The following is a 23,250-nucleotide window of genomic DNA, read 5'->3' as shown; positions in this document are numbered from 1 at the left end:
GGGCACTCAGCTCCACCACAAAACAGCATACCACCCGCAGTCTAATGGGCTGGTTGAGCGCTTCCACAGGCACCTCAAGGCCACCCTTATGACCAGACTTAAGGGTCCCAACTAGATGAAGAACTGCCATGGGCAGTGCTGGGGATTCGTACAGCCCTGAAGGAAGACCTCCACACATCCTCCACCAAGCTCATCTATGGAACTCCACTCATGGTCTTCATGGATTTCGTCTCACCGGCCAGAGGTCAACAGGAGGATACAACCACCTTCCTGGAAAGGCTGCGGGAAAAGGTCGGTAACCCTCCAGACACAGGCAAGCCAAGTTCAACATCCGAAAGAACTCCAAGACTGTGAGTATGCACAGAGGGCCACACCGTCCACCCTTACAGAAGCCCTACAAAGGCCCCTTCTGAGTCATCTGGAACAACATGGCCACCTGTAAACTGGACATTGGTGGCAAACCAGAGGTCTTCACCGTAGACAGGCTCAAGCTGGCACACATGGACTTGACATAACCCGTGGAGACACTAGCACATCGATGCAGAGGCAGACCACCAAAGACATTGGGGACTGCATTCAAGGACACTGTGAACTGTAGTGCCGGTTCTGGGGGGGCCATGTGGTGGCTTGCCACCGCGGAGATCAAGCCGGCACATCGTGCGGCATGCGGAGTAGTAAACAGCCGCATAACACACTGTAACACGTCCCTTAACATAGCAAACTGGTGTGGTTGAAAGCTGGAACCGTACAAGACCAGCAGCCCTAAAATGGCACTGGCCAAGCTGATCAGCTAACATCAATAACAGGCTGGGGAAGAAGGCTATTCACATGCAAGAATGTTCCTGCCCATTATTGTTATTCATGCAGCTGATGTCAGCCAATCAAACAAACGGCGGGGACTCCAACTGTATAAAAGGAGCCTTTCTAGCTTCAAAACATCTCAGAGCTTAACCTCCCACACTGCGATTGTGTGTGTTTCTTTGTACCAGTCGGCTTCAGCTTCAACATATTTACGTTACAATTTTGTGTTTTGCGTCTCTGATCAGGTGTTTTAACCACATAATCGACTTCATTAATCTTTGATTTTATTTCATACAGTTCTGAAAATCTAGCCCTAAATGGATTAAACTTTGTTGGGAAAAGAATTAACACTTTATCTCCCTTCTTAAAATTCCTCGCTCTCGCTTTCCAATCATAACAGGTTTTCATCTTTCCTTGAGCCACCTTCAAATTGTCTTGAGCCAATTCCCAGACTTCCTGCAACCTGTCTTTGAATTTACAAACATAATCCAATAAATTTAATTGCACATCCTCATTAATCCATTGTTCTTTCAACAACATTTAAGGTCCTCTAACTTGATGTCCTAATACCAACTCAAAAGGACTGAAACCTAAATGATTCCTGTACAGACTCATTACTGCAAACGGAAGCAAATGGACACCCTCATCCCAATCTTTCTCATTATCACAGCAAAAGTCATCATCATGGTCTTGAGCGTCTAATAAAATCTCTCCAAGGCTCCTTGAGTTTCAGGATGATACGCAGATGATGTAATTTGTTTAGCTCCCAATTTATAAATAATTTGTTAGAAAAGTCCTGACATAAAATTACTTGCTTGATCCGATTTAATTCCCTTAGGCAATCCCACTAAGGTATAGAATTTAACTTTGGTTATGGATTTAGCTTTTATGTTCCTAAGTGGAATAGCTTCTGGAAACCTGGAAGCTGCACACACAACAGTTAACAAATGCTCATTTTGTCTTAGGCAAAGGACCAACACAGTCCACAATAACTTTAGAAAAAGGTTCTCCACAAAAAATATTTTTTTTATTTTTCACACCATAAACCACATTGACCATGATACATACATTTTCCTTTTCAAATATATACAGTGTCATTTTCTCCCCCCCCCCTCATCCCTCCTCCCATCTCACCCTCCCTACCTCCCCCCCCCCATCCATTTAAAGTACAAAATCTAAGATACATTAAACCAGTCAAACAATGTTGTCTTTCAGGTTAGAAGTTTTAATGGAAACACGGTTGATAGCTCTCAAAGGCAAGGACTCTGGATTCACTGTTTTTGTAGCGAAGGATTTTACTTAGAGAAGGCAAGTGTGGGAAATGGTAACAGATGCAGCACACATACACACAAATGCACAGTTTACAGTAGCCGTGAGAAAGTTATATCGACAGTGAAACACGTACAATTAATAATGAACGTGGGAAAAACAGGGTGGGAACAAAGCACACATGCACAACAAACTAGTACATACAATGATCAAGGAAAAAAAATCACGATGTTGCCCACCACACCTTGACTCAGTGCAGGCACAGCTCTATGCTACAAGGGACACCACAGGATGAGACATGCTTCCAAAATGTTCACAGAGGGTGATCCACAGCCTTGATGAAAAAGATGGCTCAGTCACATCCTCGCTGACAGGCATACAGATCCCTTTATGCTGATCTGCATGACCCAAAAGCTAATAGACAGAATGGCCTCCCAGAACCTCCTGTCCTCTGTCACAGAGGCCTGATATGACAGCAAGCATGAGATATTTAACCAGCCAATTACCCTAAGGGAACTTATGGACTCCATCCATTTTTTGCTGTCAAGCAAAACTCCCAGAAGTGATTGATTACTGGATGAGTTGTACAAGGCTCTGTATGACTGAGTGGGCCCAAAGCTGATGAAGTACATAATGCTATGCTCTTGATAGGCAATATATGCAAAATGGCAGCATGGTTGGCGAGTGGTTAATGCAACGCCTTTACAACACCAGTGATCAGGACGGAGGTTCAAATCCCATGCTGTCTGTTTCTATGTTCTCCTCATGTCTGCGTGGGTTTTCCCCAGGGGCTCCAATTCCTCCCACCATTCAAAACGTATCGGAGGTGTAGATTAATTGGGTGTAAAGATTGGGTAGCATGGACTTGTGGGCTGAAATGGCCTGTTACCTTGCTGATTGTTTAAATTTAAAAAAAAAATTGTCAAACTTCATGAGGAAAGGACAACATCACCCTCATCTTCAAAAAGGAGGGGAGAAGAAGAATATCAGGAAATGGAGATACATATCATTGTTAAAAATTGATGACAAAATCTTGTCCAAAGCAAAAGACTGCCCTGAGGCAGGTGAACCATAGAACATTACAGGACAGAAACAGGCCCCTTCAGCCCTTCTAGTTTGTGCCAAACCATTTATTTTGCCTAATCCCACTGACTTGTACAGTCCATAGCCCTCCATACCTCTCCTATCCATCTATATGTCCAAATTCCTCTTTAATGTTAAAATTGAGCCCACATCACCACTTCGACTGGAAGCTCGTTCGTACCACCATACTCTGTGTGCAGAAGTTCCCCATAAACCTTTCCCCTTTCACTCTTTACCCATGTCCTCTGGTTTGTATCTCACATACCCTAAGTCAGAAAAAGCCTATCTACATTTTCTCTGTCTATCCCCCGCATAATTTTAAATACCTACATCAAATCTTTCCTCATTCTTCTACCTCCAGGGAATAAAGTCCTAACCTGTTTTAACTTTCTCTGTGACTTAGTTCCTGAAGTCTCGGCAACATCTGAGTCAATCTTCTCTGCACTCTTTCTATCTTATTGATATATTTCCTGTCGTTGGGTGACAAAAGCTGCACACAAATCTCCAAATTTGGCTTCACCATTGTCTTGTGTAACTTTAACATAACATCCCAACTCCTATACTCAATACTTTGATTTATGAAGGCTAACAGGAGTGGCACAGTTGACATAATGCTCAGCACAAAACTTTTACAGCGCCAGTGATCGGGATTGGTCTAGATTTGTAAGGAGATTTTTTAAATATTTTATTTATGAAAGAATAGAAACAACCATAATTGCAAAAAATGAAATATAACAATATATCAAAATTTAAACATGATTTACTAGAAAAAACAACACCCCCCTCCAAACCTAAAACTATACCCTCTCTCTATCCTACATCAAAACCCCTTACCCACCAAAAAAAGAAAAAGGAGAAGAATACCAAACACAATTCACTTAATATAAAGAAGCCTTGGCAGCACCCAACTGCCCCTATCCTTAAATTTTCAAATTAAAATAATCCAAATATGGGCTCCAAACCCTTTCAAATACATAATATTTATCCCTTCAATTATGTGCTCCAATGGCATACACGATATTAATTCCAAATGCCATCTTTGTAAATTGATCTTTCCACAAAATAGCTATATATTTTCTCACCACTGCTAAAGCTAATCTCAAAAAAAGCCATTTGAAATTTATCTAATTTATAAAACAAACCCAATTCACTAATAGCTCTGATTAAAAAAGGTTTGGATCTAAATAAAAATTTTTTTTCAAAATATTCTGTAAACAATCTCTTACCCTATACCAAAAACACCTAACCTTATCACAAGACTGTGGTAAATCTGTTTCATGCTGTCAATTTCTCACTATGCTTAGTCTGCACTACCGGCATTGGACGTGGATTATCTCTGCCACCAAGGCCACTCCCCTTGACTATAACTGTGTATCATTAATTTATCATTCATTATTGTACTACTGAGTTTCTACTAATAAAAGCCATGATATGTGTTTAACTACACTGCATTTGATCTCTTCATTATCTGGCACATCAATTTTATTAGTAGAACTCAAGCATGGATGCAGCACTCAAACCAGAGCAGCTGGTGATCGACCAGTCTGCCCCGAAGGCCAGAAAAATCTTCAACCACTGGATTACTTGTTTCGACTACTACATGGCTTGGTACAACGTAGTCGATGAGGCGGATCAGTAGGGCCACCTGAATTCCTTACTGGGTGAGATCCCTTTTGCTGTAACTCGAGGAGCTGCAACCCTGGCTATAGCCCAGGAACAACTGACCGCTTACTATGCAGTGCCACAGAATGTGGTATTTGTCAGGCACTAGTTGCTGACTAGGCACCAGAAACCCAGGGAAAGTGATGCTGCCTATGCACTGACTCTCGACTCATTGGCAAAAAAAAAACAAATGCGATGTCAAGGCAGTCACTGTGGAACAACACCGCAATGCTTTGAAGCTAGATGCTTTTGTCAATGGAATCGACTCCATTTACATCCGTCAGAGGCTATTAGAAACAGAGCCTCTGACCTTTGGTTAAGCAGTCACCCAAGCCAAAACATTGAGAACTGCTATGCGATCCAGCAAAATTCTGGAAACTGAAAATAAAACACCCATGAGTGCTGGAACCCTGAGGGGGTTGAAGGGACAAACACCTGGCAAGTGTTACTTCTGTAAAAAGAGCTGGTACCCCAGACAGAAGTGTCTGGCTCGATTCGCTACTTGCAGCCACTGTGGGAAATATGACCACTTCGCTAAAGCATGTAAGGTGAAAGATTCTCTCACTGATAAGGAGAAGAAGAAGAAAATAACGAAGAAAATTCATTCTAGAGCTGCTGGGATGGAAGACGACTGCAAAGAGGAGGAATCTTCAGACAAGCCAGCTGAATCAACTTCAAGTGACGGCAAGGTGAGATCAACACAAAATCCCCCTGTGATAGCTCAATTGTCTGTAAAGCTTGGAAGTTGGTTCGGACTGGAACAGTCGACTATGAAGGGGGAGGTGAATGGTGAAACTGTTGATTGCTTAATAGACTCTGGCAGCACTGACAGCTACATTCATGAAAAAGTTGCTGAAGCTTTAAATTTGAAGAGGTATCCTATGAACCAACGGATGTCAATGGCTTGTAGTGAACTTAAAAAGACCATACTCTGAAATTACAGGGAGATTATCTTACTGATGTATGAGTTTTCGTAATGTCTGATCTCTGCACTCCCGTGTTACTGGGGTTGGATATTCGATCTCAGATGAAAAATGTAGTGTTAAATTTTGATGGGCTGCTACCACACTTAACATCCCCCGCACTGGTCACTGCGGTCTGTCCACACTAAAGATCAAAGCTCCCTCCCTGTTCAGTAATCTATCTCCCAATTGCCTCTAAGAGCCGTTGTTACAGCAAAGAGGACCGTGAATTTATTAAGGCTGAGACTTGGAGCCTACTTAAAGAGACGGGTAATTCAGAGGTATTTGCTAGGGCTCCTCAGGATCCTTTAAACTAGAATGGTTGGGGGGAGGGAACAAAATAGTACAGAGCAGTAAGGAGAAGGTTAGAATGCAAACAAAGAAAGTTTGTAGTAAGTATTTGAATATGGATGGGCAGGTGATAGAGAAGGGAAATGCTCTGGAAGAAGATGAAGGGCAATTGGCAGGAAAAGTAAATAATGTTGTTATTAAAGATGAGGGAAAACAGGGATTAAAAATTGGGAAATCTCTGAAATTCATATATTTTAATGCCTGGAGTATTGTAAAAAAGGTGGATGAGCTTGATACTTGGATTGATACTTGGAAGTATGATGTGGTAGCGATTAGTGAGACATGGTTGCAGGAGGGATGTGATTGGCAGCTGAATATCCCTGGGTTTCATTGTTTTAGGTGTGATAGAGTCGGAGGGCAAGAGGAGGTGGGGTTGCATTGCTTGTCAGCGAAAATATTACAGCGGTGCCTAGGAAGGATAGATTAGAGGGCACATCCACGGAGGCTATTTGGGTGGAACTGAGGAGTAGGAGAGGAGAGGTTATACTTGTAGGGATGTATTATAGACCACCCGGAGGGGACCGAGACCTAGAGGAGCAAATCTGTAGGGAGATAGTAGATATTTGTGATAAGCACAGGGTTGTAATTATGGGAGATTTTAATTTTCCACATATAGATTGGGAAACACATTCTGTGAAAGGACTGGATGGGTTAGAGTTTATGAAATGTGTGCAAGATAGTTTTTTACAACAATATGTAGAGGTGCCAACCAGAGAAGGAGCAGTGTTAGATCTACTGCTGGCAAATGGGATGGGTCAAGTGATGGAGGTTAGTGTTGGCGAGCACTTCAGGTCCAGTGATCATAATGCCATCAGCTTCAATGTCATTATGGAAAGAGAGAAGTCAGGGCCAAGGGTTGAGGTTTTTGATTGGGGAAAAGCTAGATTTGAGGAGATGCGAAAGGACTTGCAGGGTGTGGATTGGGACAATTTGTTTTATGGGTAGGATGTAGTAGAGAGATGGAAGTCTTTTAAAGATCAGATTTTGAGAGTGCAAAAGCTTTATGTTCCTGTTAGGTTAAAAGGAGGGGCAAAAGGTTTGAGAGAGCCTTGGTTTTCAAGGAATATTGGAAACTTGGTTCGAAGAAAAAGGGAGGCATACATTAGATATAAGAAGCATGGAGTTAAGGGGATGTTTGAAAGATACATTGAATGTAAGAGGAATCTTAAGAGAGGAATTAGGAAAGCTAAAAGAAGGTACGAGGAAACTATGGCAAGCAGGGTGAAAACTAATCCAAAAGAGTTCTACAAATATGTTAATGGTAAAAGGAAAGCTAGAGACAAAATTGGTCCCTTAGAGAATCAGAGCGGAAAACTGTGTGTGGAGCCTAGAGAAATGGGGGAGATATTGAACAGTTTCTTTTCTTCGGTATTCACTAAGGAGAAGGATATTGGGAGATGTGAGATTAAAAAAAGCAAATTGGGTAAATATGGGGAATATAGAGATTACAAAAGATGTAGTTTTAGGGCTTTTGAAGAATATAAAGGTGGATAAGTCTCCGGGACCAGACGGGATCTTCCCCAGGACATTGAGAGAAGTGAAGGAGGAAATAGCAGAGGCTCTGGCGGTAATTTTCCAAATGTCATTAGATATGGGAATAGTGCCGGAGGATTGGCGCATTGCGCATGTGGTTCCGTTATTTAAAAAGGGTTCAAGGAGGAAGCCTGGCAACTATCGGCCTGTAAGTTTGACGTCTGTGGTAGGTAAATTAATGGAGAAAATTCTTAGAGATAGTACTTATAAACATCTGGATAGACAGGGTCTGATCAGGAGCACTCAACATGGATTTGTGGGAGGAAGGTCATGTTTGACCAATCTGATTGAATTTTTTGAAGAGGTGACTAGGAATGTGGATGAGGGTAGCGCAGTGGATGTTGTCTAAATGGACTTCAGTAAGGCCTTCGATAAGGTACCACATGGAAGGTTAGTTAGGAAGGTGCAGTCTTTAGGTATAAATTTTAAGATAGTCAAATGGATTGAACATTGGCTGAAAGGGAGAGGCCAGAGAGTGGTAGTGGATAATTGTCTGTCAGGTTGGAGGCCGGTGACCAGTGGTGTACCTCAAGGATCTGTATTGGGCCCATTGTTGTTTGTTATATACATTAATGATCTAGATGATGGGGTGGTGAATTGGATTAGTAAATATGCAGACGATACTAAGATAGGTGGAATAGTGGATAATGAAGAAGGTTTTCAAGGATTGCAGAGGGATTTGGGCTGCTTAGAAAAGTGGGCTGAAAAATGGCAGATGGAATTTAATGCTGATAAGTGTGAGGTGCTTCATTTTGGTAAGAAGAATCAGAACAGGACATACGTGGTAAATGGGAGAGCATTGATGAATGCAGAAGAGCAGAAAGATTTAGGAGTAACGGTACATCATTCCCTGAAAGAAACTCACGTGAATAGGGTGGTGAAGAAGGCTTTTAGTATGCTGGCCTTTATCAATCATTGCATGGAATATAGGAATTGGGAGGTGATGTTGAGACTCTATAAGACGTTGGTGCGGCCTAATTTGGAGTTCTGTGTGCAGTTCTGGTCGCCTAATTATAGGAAGGATATAAACAGAGTGGAGAGAGTGCAGAGAAGGTTTACCAGAATGTTACCTGGGTTTAAGCATCTAGAGTATAGGGAGAGATTGGACAGATTAGGTCTTTATTCTTTGGAGCGTAGAAGGTTGAGAGGGGATTTGATAGAAGTATTTAAGATTATGAAAGGGATAGACAGAGTGGATGTGGATAGACTATTTCCGTTAAGAGGAGGAAAGATTAAAACAAGAGGACATGAGTTAAGAATTAAGGGGCAGAGGTTTAGAGGTAACATGAGGGGGAACTTCTTTACTCAGAGAGTGGTAGACGTGTGGAATGAGCTTCCGGGAGAAATAGTGGCGGCGGAGTCAATTGTATTATTTAAGAAAAGGTTGGACAGGTATATGGATGAGAAGAAGATGGAGGGTTATGGGCATTGTGCAGGGAGGTGGGACTAGAGAGGGGTGTTTGGTTCGGTGCAGACTAGAAGGGCCTAATGGCCTGTTTCCGTGCTGTAAATTGTTATGTTATGTTATTATATGTTATGTTATTGAACCCAGCGGGAGTCCATAGCAAGCCCAGGAGGTGGTGGTGAAAAATCACACTAAGAAACGACTGGCTATTGACTACAGCCAGACAATTAACCATTACACTAACTTGGATGCCTACCCCCTGCCTCGTATCAAATAGTTAATCAGATAGCACTCGACTATCGACCCTTAAGGCAGCCTATCGCCAAATCCCCATTAAAAAAAGCAAAAAGCAAACGTCCCTATACGGCATTCGAGGCTGATGGGGGGCTATACCAGTTTAGGAGGGTACCTTTTGGAGTCACTAACGGTGTGTCAGTGTTTCAGAGGGAGATGAATAAAATCGTTAGCATGTATGAGTTACAGGATACATTCCTCCTATCTGGATAATGTCACTATCTGTGGTAAGATCCAGTCCAAACATGATAAAAACCTAAACAAATTTCTAGCAATGGCCAAAGAACTCAATCTTACATTTAACGAGAGTAAATGTGTTTTCAATGCAACAGAACTACCAATTCTGGGCTACATTGTTCATGAGGGCGAAATCCGCCCCAATCCTGAAAGGGTGGCACCCCTTAAGAGATTGCTACCCCCAGACTCCGCAAAAGCTCTTAAGAGGTGTATGGGATTCTTTTCCTACTACTGCAAATAGGTACGTGACTACGCTATAAAGGCACACCCCCCCCCCCAATTTGACACAGAATCTTTCCCTCTCTTTCCAGCAGCCTTGAAAACTTTTGAGAGAATTAAAACTGATATGCCAAAGCTGCACTCTCGACCATCAACGAGGCTGTCCCTTTTCAAGTGGAAACCGATGCCTCAGATTGTGCTTTAGCAGGAACCCTTAACCAGAAAGGCAGACCAGTGGCATTTTTCTCCCGCACACTACATGGATCTTAACTTAAACATCCTGCCATTGAAAAAGAAGCCCAGGCTATCATTGAAGCTGTTTGCTACTGGAGACACTTTCTAGCTGGTAGAAAATTCACCTTGGTCACTGATTAGAAATCTGCAGCTTACATGTTCAACACTAAACTCAAAGGTAAAATTAAAAACGATAAGATGGCTCGTTGCCGAATAGAACTTTCAACTTACAATTATGAGATCAGTTACAGACCTGGCAAGTTAAATGATTCCTCGTCATGAGCTGGTGCCAGTGCCCAGCTTGAAGGACTAAAGGAGATTCATAGCAGACTATGCCATCCAGGAGTTACAAGATTCTTCCACTATATAAGGGCCAACAACCTTCCATATTCCCTGGAAGAAGTCAGAAAACTGATTAGAAGCTGTCCTGTTTGAGCAGAATGCAAGCCACAGTATTTTAAAACTCCAGGGGCCACTCTTATTAAACCGACCCGATCTTTTGAAAGGATCAGTTTAGATTTTAAAGGGCCATTACCTTCTAACAACAAAAATGTGTTTTTCCTTAACTTAAATGACGAATATTCAAGGTTTCCTTTCGTGATACCCTGCCCTCATGTCTCAGTGACGTCTGTCATTAAGGCACTTGACCAAATCTTTAGTATTTTTGGTTTTCCCAGCTACATTCATATAGACAGAGGCTCAGCGTTCATGAGCGCAGAGCTATGCCGGGCTCTGTTACGCAAGGGGATTGCCAACATCTGCACCTCGAGCTACAACCCCCAGGGCAATGGGCAGGTCAAAAGAGCTAATGCCACAGTCTGGAAGACTGTTAACCTCACACGAAGGACGCCTGGTTCCCTGTGGCAGGAGGTGCTGCCTGAGGTGCTACATTCTATTCGTTCCCCATTATGTAAAGCAACAAATCAAACACCTCATGAACGTATGTTTGCTTTTCCTAGGAAATCAAGAACTGGGGCGGACTGTAAGCATTCAAATGGCTATACTGAGGCCCCCCAGTCTCATGCTGGCGATTCTGGAGCGAGTCCAGAAGTCCTGCAGTCTCACACTATAGATCAGGGAACGGTACCAACACTACCAGCTTCCAAGGTCGTAACTCCTGCACAGCCTCCTCCTGCTCCGATAAGGAAGTCTTCTCGTGTTCGAAAAAATCCTGAAAGGCTACACTATTCATAAACATCTTATTATAATCTGATCGTATTGATAAATGCTAGCCTTGTTTTGGGTATGTCAGTAAATTCTCAATGCCATTTATTTAACTGTTTTGTATTATGCTTGCAGTAGAATTGCTTGCTTGCTTTCTTGTTATTCTTGAAGTTGTTCTTGTAAGCTTAACTCAACTTCTGCCCCAGAGACTGTGGTAAATCTGTGTCATGCTGTCAATCTCTCACTATGCTTAGTCTGCACTACTGGCATTGGACGTGGATTATCTCTGCCACCAAGGACATTCCCCTTGACTATAACTGTGTACACACCCATTATCATTCATTATTGTACTACTGAGTTTCTACTAATGAAAGCCATGATATGTGTTTAACTACACTGCATTTGATCTCTTCATTATCTGGCACATCAAAGACCAAACTGATCGTAAAAAGGTACCTTTCGGATCATTACAACATAAACACAAATCAGCAACACTCAGATTATATCTTTTCAAACGTTCTGGAGTCAAATATAATTGATGTATAAAATTATAGGTCACAAGGCTATATCGAACATTTACAATTTTTGTCATGTTATCTCCACAAATATTTCTCCAATGATCATTAATCGAAAACTACTCCCAAGTCCTTCTCTGCCGTGATTTATGCAACTCAATTTTAGGCATTTTCTGCTGCAACAATCTGTACATTTCAGAATTTCCCTCCATCACGAATAAACGTTTCAAATTTCGACTCTTTAGGTAAAAGCAAATGTCTCCCAAAATAATCATACAACATTGATTTAATTTGATAATTACAAGAAAATGTATAAGTGGTGCAGCCACAATGATAGTAAATGCCAATATAATTCTTTGTACATCTTACCATGATAAAAGAAAAAAAAAGAAAATGTATAAATGGGTATTTGATATTTTTCCTTCAATCTTTCAAATGATAAAAAAAATGACTCCATTCAAAACAATCCTTTATCATCTTAATTCCTTTCTGATCCCAAATTTTGATAAGGTTATTATTAACTGTGAAAGGTAAACATTTATTGTGGTATAAAGGAAGATATCTAGACAAATTACCTTGATTACCAATTTCTTTATTTACCCCTTCCCAAATACCTATCAAATGGAATAAAATAGGTGATTTTTAAAAACATTAATTTACTATTCCATTTTTATAAATAAAATAATCTCTTCAATCTTCTTCTATTCTATTTAGTTCTATATCTGTCCAAGACTATCCAAATCAAACATTCTATTTACAATTTTTTATTGAGCAGCTTTGTTATAATTTTTAAAATTAGGAAGTTGCAAACCACCTAACTCATATTTCCATGTTAGTTTATGCATAGAAACTCTCACTAATTTTCCATTCCATAAAAATGTGCTAACCATTGTATTCAAATCCTTAAAAAATTTTTTTAGGAACATTACAAGGTATATTTTGAAAAAAATACTGAAGCCTAGGAAATATATTAATTTTTAAACAATTTATTCTACCCACCAAAGTTAAAGGTAAATTCATCCATTTATTTAAATAATCTTTTATTACAGAAATTATTGATAAATAATTTAAATCAAATAATTGATCTATATGTTTATTTACTTTAATACCTAAATACTTAATTTGATTTGACCATTTAAAGCCTGCCATTCCTTTACAACCAGAATAATCAGCTTCAGACAATGGTTCACTTTTATTCCAATTCACTTTATAATGAGATAATTCCCAGAACTGTATTAACTTTTCCTGCAACACTTTCAGTGACTCTAATGGTTCAGTTAAATAAATCAATACATCATCTGCAAATAAATTAATCTTATATACATCCAATCCTGATTTAATACCCTTTATATTCCTTTCCTGTCTTATTAATTGAGTTAAAGGTTCAATCACCAATGCAAATAATACCGATGATAAAGGGCAACCCAGTCCAGTAGATCTCTCTAAATTAAAAGACTCAGATAAAACCTCATTTTTCTAGGTCTGGTTTGTATATATCTTGCCGTAATCCAATTCATAAACATTGATCCAAACTGAAATTTCTCCAACACTTTAAATTAAAAAAAAACCATTCCACCTTATCAAACGCTTTTTCAGCATCCAAAGTTGGATTCCTCCCGAGAAATATTTATTAAATTAATTAATTTACATATATTATCCGCAGAATATCTACCCTTAATAAAACCTGTCTAATCCATATGAATAAACTTTGGTAAATACTGCGCAAATCTATTAGCCAAGACTTTGTAAGATTTTATAATCAACATTCAATAACAAAATTGGTCTATAAGAACCAGGATTCGAAAGATCTTTATCTTTTTAAAGAATCACCATAATAACAGCTTGTGAAAATGATTTCAGTACAGATTGTGTACTTGAAACTTGTTGTAGAACTTCACCAAAGACTGGAAGCATTACATTTTGAAATTTCTTATTAAATTCCACAGTAAACCCATCTTCTCCTGGAGATTTACCATTCAGCATTGAATTCAAAGCCGATTTAATGTCTTTCAAATCAATTGGTTTCTCCAACTGTTCTCCAATCATTCAATATGGGTAACTGCAATCTATTTTATCATCATCTTGTCACATTTCAGAAATATATAATTTTTTTAAAAATTCTTTAAACTGTTCATTAATATCTTGAAGTCTGTAAGAAACTTCAGAATTTTTCTTAAGTCTGAAAGGAGTTTGCACATTTTTCCCATCTGTGTGAATTTTCTATGGGGTCTCTTGTTTCCTCCCTCCATTCAAAGCGTACCAGGGATGTAGGTTAATGGACAACATGGACATGTTGGCTGAAATGACCTGTTAAATGTATGTCTAAATTTAAATTAAATATGTCAAAAGCACTGTTTGCAACCCTATTCACCTGTGACACCACTTTCAGGGAATTATGTATCTGTATTCCCAGGTCCCTCTGTTTTACCACAATCCTCATTGCCCTACTATTTACTGTTTATGTCCTTTCTTGGTTTGTCCATCCAAAATGCAATACCTCACTTGTCTACATTAAATTGCATTAACAATTTTCAGCCCATTTTTACACCTGGTTTAGATCCCTCTGCAAGCTTTGAAAACGTTCAACATTGTCCACAACACATCCAATCTTAGTGTCATCTGGAAATTTGTTGATCCAATTTACCACATTACAGTATCATCCAGATCATTGATATAGATGACAAACAACAATGGTCCCAGCAGCGATCCCTGAGGTGCACCACTAGTCACAGACCTCTAGTCTGAGAAGCAATCATCCACCACTACTCTCTGGCTTCTCCTGTCCAGTCATTGCCAAATCTGGTTCACTATTTAACCATGAATACCTAGCATCTGAACCTTCCTGACTAACCTCCCATGCAAGACCTTGTCAAAGGTCTTACTAAAGTTCATGTAGACAACATCTACAGCCTTTCCTTTGTCAACTTTCCTGGTAGCCACCTCTAAAAACTCTATAAGATTGGTTAAACACAACCTACCACTCACAAAGCTATGCTGACTATACAAATAATTGTATATCTGATCTCTTAGAACACTTTCCAATAATTTACCAACTACTGAAGCCAGGCTCACTGGCCTATTATTTCCAGGGTTACTTTTGGAGCCTTTTTTTTAAACAATGGAAAAATGTGAGCTAGCCTGAAACCACACCCATGGCTAAGGACATTTTAAATATTACTGCCAGAGCCCAAAGCCCCTGCAATTTCTACACTAACCTCCATCAAGGTCTGAGGGAATATCTTGTCAGGTCCTAGGGATTTATCTACCCTTATTTGCTTTAAGACAGCAAGCACTTCCTCCTCTTTAATTTGTATAGATTCCATGGACTCACTGCTTGTTTTCCTTACTTCCCACGTCTCTCTGCCCTTTCCCAGAGTGAATACTGATGAAAAAAAACATTAAGACCTCTCCATTGCCTCCATACAAAGCTGATCACTCTGATATTCAAGGGGACCAATTTTGTCACTTATTATCCTTTCACTCGATATACTTTTAGAAACCCTTAGGACTTTCCTTGTCATTGATTATCAAAGCAACCTCATGTCTTCTTTTCGCCTTCCTGATTTCTTTCTTGAGGTTTTCTTGCATTTTATAATACTCCTCAAGTACATCATTTGCTCCATTGCCTATACCTGTCATACACCTCTCTTTTCTTCTGAACCAGATGCTCAATATCTCTTGAAAACAAAGGTTCTCTATGCCTTCTAACTTTACCTTTGATCCTGACAGGAACATACAAACTCTGTGCTCTCAAAATTTCATCTTTGAAGGCACTCAACTTACCTCACACATACTTACTAGAAAACAATTTATTCCAATCCACACATTCTAGATCTTTTCTCATTTCCTCAAATTGCCTTTCTCCAATTTAGAATCTCAACCCAAGGCCCAGATCTATTCTCCATAATTAACTTGAAACTAATGGCATTATGATCCCTGGACCCAACATGTTCCCTTACACATACTTCTGTGACCTGTCCTGTCTCATTTCCTAAAGGCAGATCCAGTATTTTACTCTTTCTAGTTGATACCCCCGTGGCCACTGGAATCACAGTGGACACGATGAAGTAACCACACAAGGCGTTTCTACAGTGAATCAAATGAATTTACACTTCATCACCCACGCAACTTTTTAAAAGCCAGAATCAAACACTTTACATGTGCTGCCACCATCATGCACTGACATGGCCGGTTTAATGCCTCCTGGAGTTGTAGTGCCAGCATAGCACCACTACAAGGCCCCCACCCAGAACCGGCAGAAAGGTTGGTCTATCTTTTAGGTTGTCGAACTCTGTGACAGACTGTTGGCTGCTGATGACGTCCACATGAGATGGTTTAAGTCTGTCAATAGTGAAAGTCTGTGGCCTCCCTCCAATGTCCAAAATATAGGTCAACCTAGTTTGTCTGAGTATCCTATAAGGTCCTTCATAGGGCACCTGTAAAGGTTGACTAAGTGTTCCCCTTCGGACGAAGACATATTCACAGTTTTTGATGTCTTCAGGCACAAAAGAAAAGTGTTCTCCATGTGGTATAGGAGTAAATTTTCCTACTGTCTCCCTTAGCTTGCTCAACAGTTTCTTAGGATCATCGCCGGAGTTGGAATGGTAGGGAAAGAATTCCCCTGAAATCACCAACATTGCAGCATACACAAGCTCCACAGATGAAGCTTAGAGGTCCTCCTTTGGAGTTGTTCTAATGCCCAGAAATACCCAGGGCAGCTCATCAGCCCAGTTCATGCCTTCTAATCGAGCCATCAAGGCTGATTTGAGGTGTCAATTAAATCTTTCTACCATTCCATTGGCCTGGGGATAATAGGCATTCATATGATAAATTGTACCGAGCAAATGAGACAAAGCCGTCCACAGCGAGAAAGTAAATTATGGTCCTCTTTCTGAAGACACCCAGGAACTGAGGAATGCCCGAGCACAAGTGTCTGCAGTACTAGCAACCATAGGCATGGCCTTGGGCCACCGTGTAAACCTTTCTATTACTGTAAAAAGATAACAGTATCCTCTTGAAACAGAAAGCAAACCAATGATGTCCACGTGGACATGAGTAAAACGCCGAGCAACTGCCAGAACGACTGCAGTAGTGCCTTAATATGCTGTTGAAGTTTTGCTTTTTGGCAGGCAATATAGGATCTCACTATTTGTGTAATGTCTTTTTTAAGACTGTGCCACACAAAACTGTCCGGAACCATACGAACAGTTGATCTAATCGATGGATGTGAGAGACCCTACACAGAGTCAAATACTCGACATTTCCATGATGCCAGAACTACTGGGTGTGGGTGTCCCGTTGATATATCACAGAGGAGTAGTTGGCCATTAACTCCAAACTGTACATCTTCCAATTGAAGGTTCGTGATTGTAGTCCAATAAGCATTAATCTCATGGTCATGCTCTTGGGCAGAGGTCAGATCTGTGTAGTCAATACCTTAATCTATAGATGAAATCTCGAGTGGAGTAGAGGGGGAAAGTGCATCAGCTACTACATTGTCTTTTCTGGAAATATGTAGTATTTTTGTGGAGAATTCTGAAATGAATGATAATTGCCATTGTTGTTGAGCTGACCAGGGCTCTGCAACCTTGGAAAATGCAAATATTATGGGCTTGTGGTTGGTGTCCATTGTAAAATCTTTACCCTCCAAAAAAAAGTTCAAATGGCCAAAATTTCCTTATCAAAAGCACTGTTTTTCTTCTCTGCTTCACGAAGATGGTGGCTGAAGAATGCTAACGGTTCCCATTGCCTGTTGACATACTGATGACCTGCACCACCTAAGGCCATACTGGAAGCTTCTGGAGAAAAGGCAGTGGCTGCTTTAAAATTGGGTAGCTGAATATTGTGACATAATTCAGCAAATCTTTCGTCTTCAAGAAGGCATTGTTTCAATGGATGGTTCTGGCGCTTCTGGACAGTAAATCAAAAAGAGGCATTATGATATGAGCTGATCCCAGAAGAAACCGACAGTAAAAATGTACCATTCCCAGGAATTCCTGCAGGCTTTTAATCATAGCAGGTCTTGAGTACTTGGTAATGGCCTCAACTTTGGATGCCATTGAAGTCACACCTTCGTGAATAATCCTCTGCCCCAAGAAATCAGTAATTCCTTGTCCAAAAATGCATTTATCCAGATTGATAATCAGTCCAAACTTTTGAAGATGAATAAAAAATGTACAATGATGTTCCAAATGATCTTCCTTAGTCCCACTGGCCACTAAAATGTCATTGAGGTAAATGAAGTACAGGTACACAACCCTTTATGCAGACATCTAAAATCCGGAAAGCTCCAAAAACCAGCAAGAGGGGAGAGAGACGGCAGTGCGAGTTGGGAGGGCGAAGGGTAGAGACTGGCAGCACGAGTCAAGTGGGCGAGAGACCGGCAGCGTGAGTTGGACAGATGGGGGGGGAGACCAGCAGCACGAGTTGGGCAGGTGAGGAGAGGGGAGATGGCAGTGCGACTCGAATGGGGTGGGGGTGGATACGGCAGCACAATTCAGGTGGGCTTAAATCTGGCTTTCCAAAATCTGGAAAAATCTGAAATTTGGAACACACTGCCCCCAAGGGTTCCAGATAAAGGGTTGTGTACCTGTAATTGAAATAATTGAGTGGAATTCTTTAATTCAAATGGCATTTGTAAAAATATGATCAACCCAGATGGGGTAATTATTGCAGTTTTTGGAATGTCTTATGGCTCTACTGGTACTTGGTGATAGACTATTTTGGGGAAGATTTTCGCTCCACACAAATTAGCTGAGAAATCCTGAATATGAGGTATCGGATAATGATCCGGGATGCTAGTGTTGTTAAGTCACCTGTAATCTCCACAAAGTTGCCAACCTCCATTGTGTTTTGGGAACATATGTAATGGAGATGTCCAGGGACTGTCAGAGCTATGAATTATGCCTAGTTCGTCCATCTTGGCAAACTCTTCCTTAGCTAAGCTCAGCTTCTCTGGAGGCAAGTGGCACACTTTGAACAGGAGCGCCCTTAGTACAAATGCGATGAGTAACACCATGTTTTCCAGTGGAGGCAGAAAATTTTAGAGTAGTAATCTCAGGGAAATCTTCCAACAGCTTGGAGAATCCATCAACTGGTTTACCTAATGTTTGAAGGCACAGAGCAGGGGTGTAGGTGTCTGCCAGAGGAATAGTCTGAAAAGTAGTTCCATCTATTAGCCAATGCCATTTTAAGTCAATGAGGAATGAATGAGCCCAAAGAAAATCTGCACCAAGGAAAGGTCGGGATACTGCTGCTATAATAAATGACCAAGTGTAGAGATAATTCTCGACATTCATCTTCCTGGTGCCGAAGGTTGTAATGTTGGAACTGTTAACTGCTCATAGTTTCAGGTCCGGAGTAGGATGGTGTGTGTCAAAACTGGAGGGTGGAAATACATTAACTTCTGAACCCGTGTCCACCAGAAATTTTCCCTGGGACAACTGGCCCCATACAGTAGGCTTGCAGGTTTCTTGCCAACCACACAGCCCATACTGGCTGTTGACTTGGGTGTTTCTCGCAAACGGGCAGGGTGGAAGGCACTTGTGGGCATTTACTCCCCAATGACTGTGGTAAATGCCAAGGTGAGCTGTCCACAGGTTGCTTGCTTGTCTTTGGGCATTGCCTGCTTATAGGTAGTGATGTGCTAAGAGCACTAGAGTGTGACATGGGGTCAATATTGGAGGGGTTGGTTGTGCAGACTTGTCTTTCCTTGCTGTGCTTTTTAGCCAGCCATAGAATGTCTCCCTCTGCCACTCCAGTTTTGGATAACAAGAGCCTAATATCATTTGGAATTTGCTCTAAAAAGAGCTGCTCAAATAACATATTGGGCCTTTCGCCAGCTGCCAGGAGCAGCATTTCATCCATTAGTTCTGAAGGGGCATGGCCTCCCTGATAGGCTCTATTAATGACTCCAAAGCCATAGAGTGAGGAATGATAGGCTTTATTATACTTCAGACGTAGCTGGCCTGATTCCATATGCTCGACTGAGGACAGGGAAAGGGAGGTCGAACTTTATTCCATGGTTACAAGGGGAGGAATTATCAGGGAATTAATCACCAGTGGGGGATGGACAGCTCGCCATTGACAGTCACATATTCACATATTCGTATCACCATATTTGGTATTACCACGTCATGACACTCCTGAACTGGCTGTGGAAGACCAACCCCAGAAGGATCGGTGTGCAGAACTGAAGCATTAAGAGTAAATGGAAAGTGTCATAACATTCACCCCACACTGTTAATGTACAATACAATACCCATGGATCTTGGCAGATTGGTCCTTTGCACTTGTTGGTCTGACAGGGAGAGAGAGTTTTTGAGCAGTGTGTCTGGCTGGATGAAGCTTTCAGTGCTTCACTGTTGAACAGGTATTTAGTTTGTTTCTCATTTACCTCAATTTCCATCATTGAGTGGGTGATTGGGTGAGGGCTGCTTTGATTCAAGTTAATGGATGCCAGTACCGAGTCACCGTCGCTGTCGGAGGGGGAGCCAGTTTGGTAAGATGGTCACCCCTATGTTGGCCATGCGGTTGCACCGGAAGAAATGGATGAAGACAGCAGGAGTGACATTGTCCACATTGACAGAAGTAGAGTCAGATAAGATGGCGAACATGTGCACATGATGGTTGTGCACATAGTTGAGCCAATTGAGGCCGGAAGTGATGTCGTCGATGTGGGATGAAGTGCAGTTGGGTTCGATGGCCAAACCCCGGGGGTGCACGTGGCGCTGCTCATTAAGGAAGGCTTCAACTTACACACTCTCTCGTAGCGTCCTTTCTTCCTGCATCATGAGCAGGTGGCTTCTCTCGCCAGGCAACATCACCAGGGGTGCTTCTGCTGGCCACCAAAGTAGCACTTTGGGTGTTCGGCTGTGGTGGTGGTGGAGTCAGGGCCTCCCTATACAGAGGTGGTCTGTGATGTCATGTCCCAAAATAGCTGTGCCCACATCCCACTTGAGGAGGGCCCGTTGCCGACCACAATGGATTCAGTATAGTGGTGGGCTGAATCTAGAGTCTTAGTGAGCTGGAAGACTCTCTGCAATGGTAGCCTGTCTTCTGCTAGCAGTTGCTGCCAGATGTAATTAGTCCTCACCCTATCCACGCAGATATCCCAGATCAGCTCTTCAATATCAGTGATATTGCCTTTGCATTCTCGCCTCAGATTGTGCAAGTCCTGAAAGAAATCATCCAGAGACTCACCAGGTTGCTGTTTTCTCGAGGTCAGGAGGTACCATGAGTAGATTTTGTTTACCCACAGTCTGTAAAGGTTGTGGAGCTCTGTCATGGTAAGTCGTGCAGCCCCTGATTGCCAAGTACGCACCGCGGCTGATTCTCACTCGCAGCAGCTTGAGTTTCTTCTTGTCAGTGTCCACGAGGTCCTCAGAAGCTTCCAGGAAGTCTGTGAGGCACTCGATCCACTGCTCATACAGGTCTGGGACTCCAGGCGTCTGTGGGTCGAGGTCTAGCCTGTCAGGTCACAGCAGTTTGTCCATCCCATGTGGAAGATTTATATATATCATCACACTCCCAACCCATTGAAATGTAGTACTTTGGCTGCCTTTTCCCTAAGGGACATACTATATATATGTATTAAAAGTGCTTTTAAAGCATCATATTTGTTTGTATGTGATGGATCCTGTAGGAAATTGCCAACCCACTTAGTGATAGCCTGGTCCAGGGCACTGACAAGATGATAATAACGAGTAGTGTCCAATTCGACTTTGCAAAGGTGAAATTGTGCTTCCAGCCTGCTGGAACCACAGTTCAGGCTCAGCTGTCTAGAAAGGTGGTAGCCTCACAACAATGGCTGCAGAGTCTATGTATGTTCAAAAATACATTTTTGGACTCGCTGTAGTCACCAGTCGTGGCCACTGGAATTGCAGTGGACACGACAAAATAACCAGACAAAGCATTTCTAGAGTGAATCAAATGGATTTACTCTTCATCACCCGTGCAACCTTTTAAAAACCAGAATCACATGCTCGACATGCGCTGATGTCATCACGCACTGACATCACATGGCTAGTTTGATGCCTCCTGGGAGTTGTAGTGCCACCATAGCACTGCTACACCTCTACAATAGATTTGGAAAACTTTCCTGAACACATTTGACAAACTCCAAACCATCCAGCCCTTTTACACTTTGGGTTTCCCAGTCAATATGAGGAAAATTAAAATCCCCTTTTATAACACCTTATGTTTCCTGCAGCTGTCTGCTATCTCTCTACAGATTTACTCCTCCAATTATTGCTGACTATTGGGTGGTCTATAAAACAACCCCATTCCATGAGTGTGATCATATCTTTCCCGTTCCTCAGCTCCACCCATATAGCCTCAGTAGATTAGCCTTCTGGTCTGTTCTGCCTGAGCACAGCTGTGACATTTTCCCTGATGAGCAACCCTTTTCATTTCCCCCACTCCCTCTACCCTCCTCCCCCCCCCCCCCCCCCCATTTCTATCGTGTCTAAAGCAATGTAACTCCGGTTCATTGAGCTGCCAATCCTGCAACCAAGTTTTACTAATAGCCACAATGTCATAATTCCACATGGCAATCTATGCTCTAAGATCATCTGGCTTTCCTACAATACTCCTTGCGTTGAAATAGATGCAGCTGAGAACATTTCCAGTATATTTAACCTGTTGTCATCTAATGGTGCATGCATTTTTACCATCATTCTTTCCCTCCTCCACTCCTCTATCTGTTCTGGCACTCTGGTTCCACTCCCCCTGCAAATCTAGTTGAAACCCACCAGAGCAGCATTAGCAAACCTTCTCACAAGGATACTAATCCCCTTCCAGTTCAGATGAAAACCATCCCATCAGAGCAGGTCTCACCTTCCCTGGAAGAGAGCCTAATGATCCAGAAACCTGAAGCCCTCCTTCCTACACCAGGCCTTTTGCCACGTGTTAAGCTGTATTATTCTCCTATTTCTAACCTCAGTCGTACGTGGCATGAGTTGCAATCCTGAGATCACTACCCTAAATGTCCTGCCCTTCAATCTAGCGCTTAACTCCCTGAACTCACCTTGGAGAACCTCCTCACCCTTCCTACCAATATCATTTGGTCCCTAAATGGACCTCACCTTCCCTCATGAGAATGCTGTGAACTCAATCTGAGATCAGATCCTGGCAACATACCAGCTGGAATACTCGATCTCTTCCACAGAACCTCTTATCTCCCACTAACTATGGAATCCCCTATCACTACAGCTTGCCTCTTCTCCTTCCTTATCTTCTTGGCCACAGGACCAGACTCCGTGCCAAAGACTTGATCTCTGTGGCTTATCCCTGGTGGATGCCCCATCCCCCTCCCAACACCATCCAGTGCTATTGAGGGGAATGGCCACAGGGGTGACTGTGGTGAATGTCTGCCAAGCTGCCTGTCTCCCCTCTGGTGAACCTTGCTGTACGAACATTGGCAGTGCATTATCTCTACTGTTAAGGACACTCCCCTTGGATATAACTGTATATGCATCTATTGTCTTTCATTATTGTACCATGAGTTTCTGCTAATAAAAGC

Source organism: Narcine bancroftii, chromosome 4 (assembly GCF_036971445.1).
Source record: "Narcine bancroftii isolate sNarBan1 chromosome 4, sNarBan1.hap1, whole genome shotgun sequence".
Classification (NCBI taxonomy): domain Eukaryota; kingdom Metazoa; phylum Chordata; class Chondrichthyes; order Torpediniformes; family Narcinidae; genus Narcine; species Narcine bancroftii.
Note: the sequence above shows the minus strand (reverse complement) of the source record.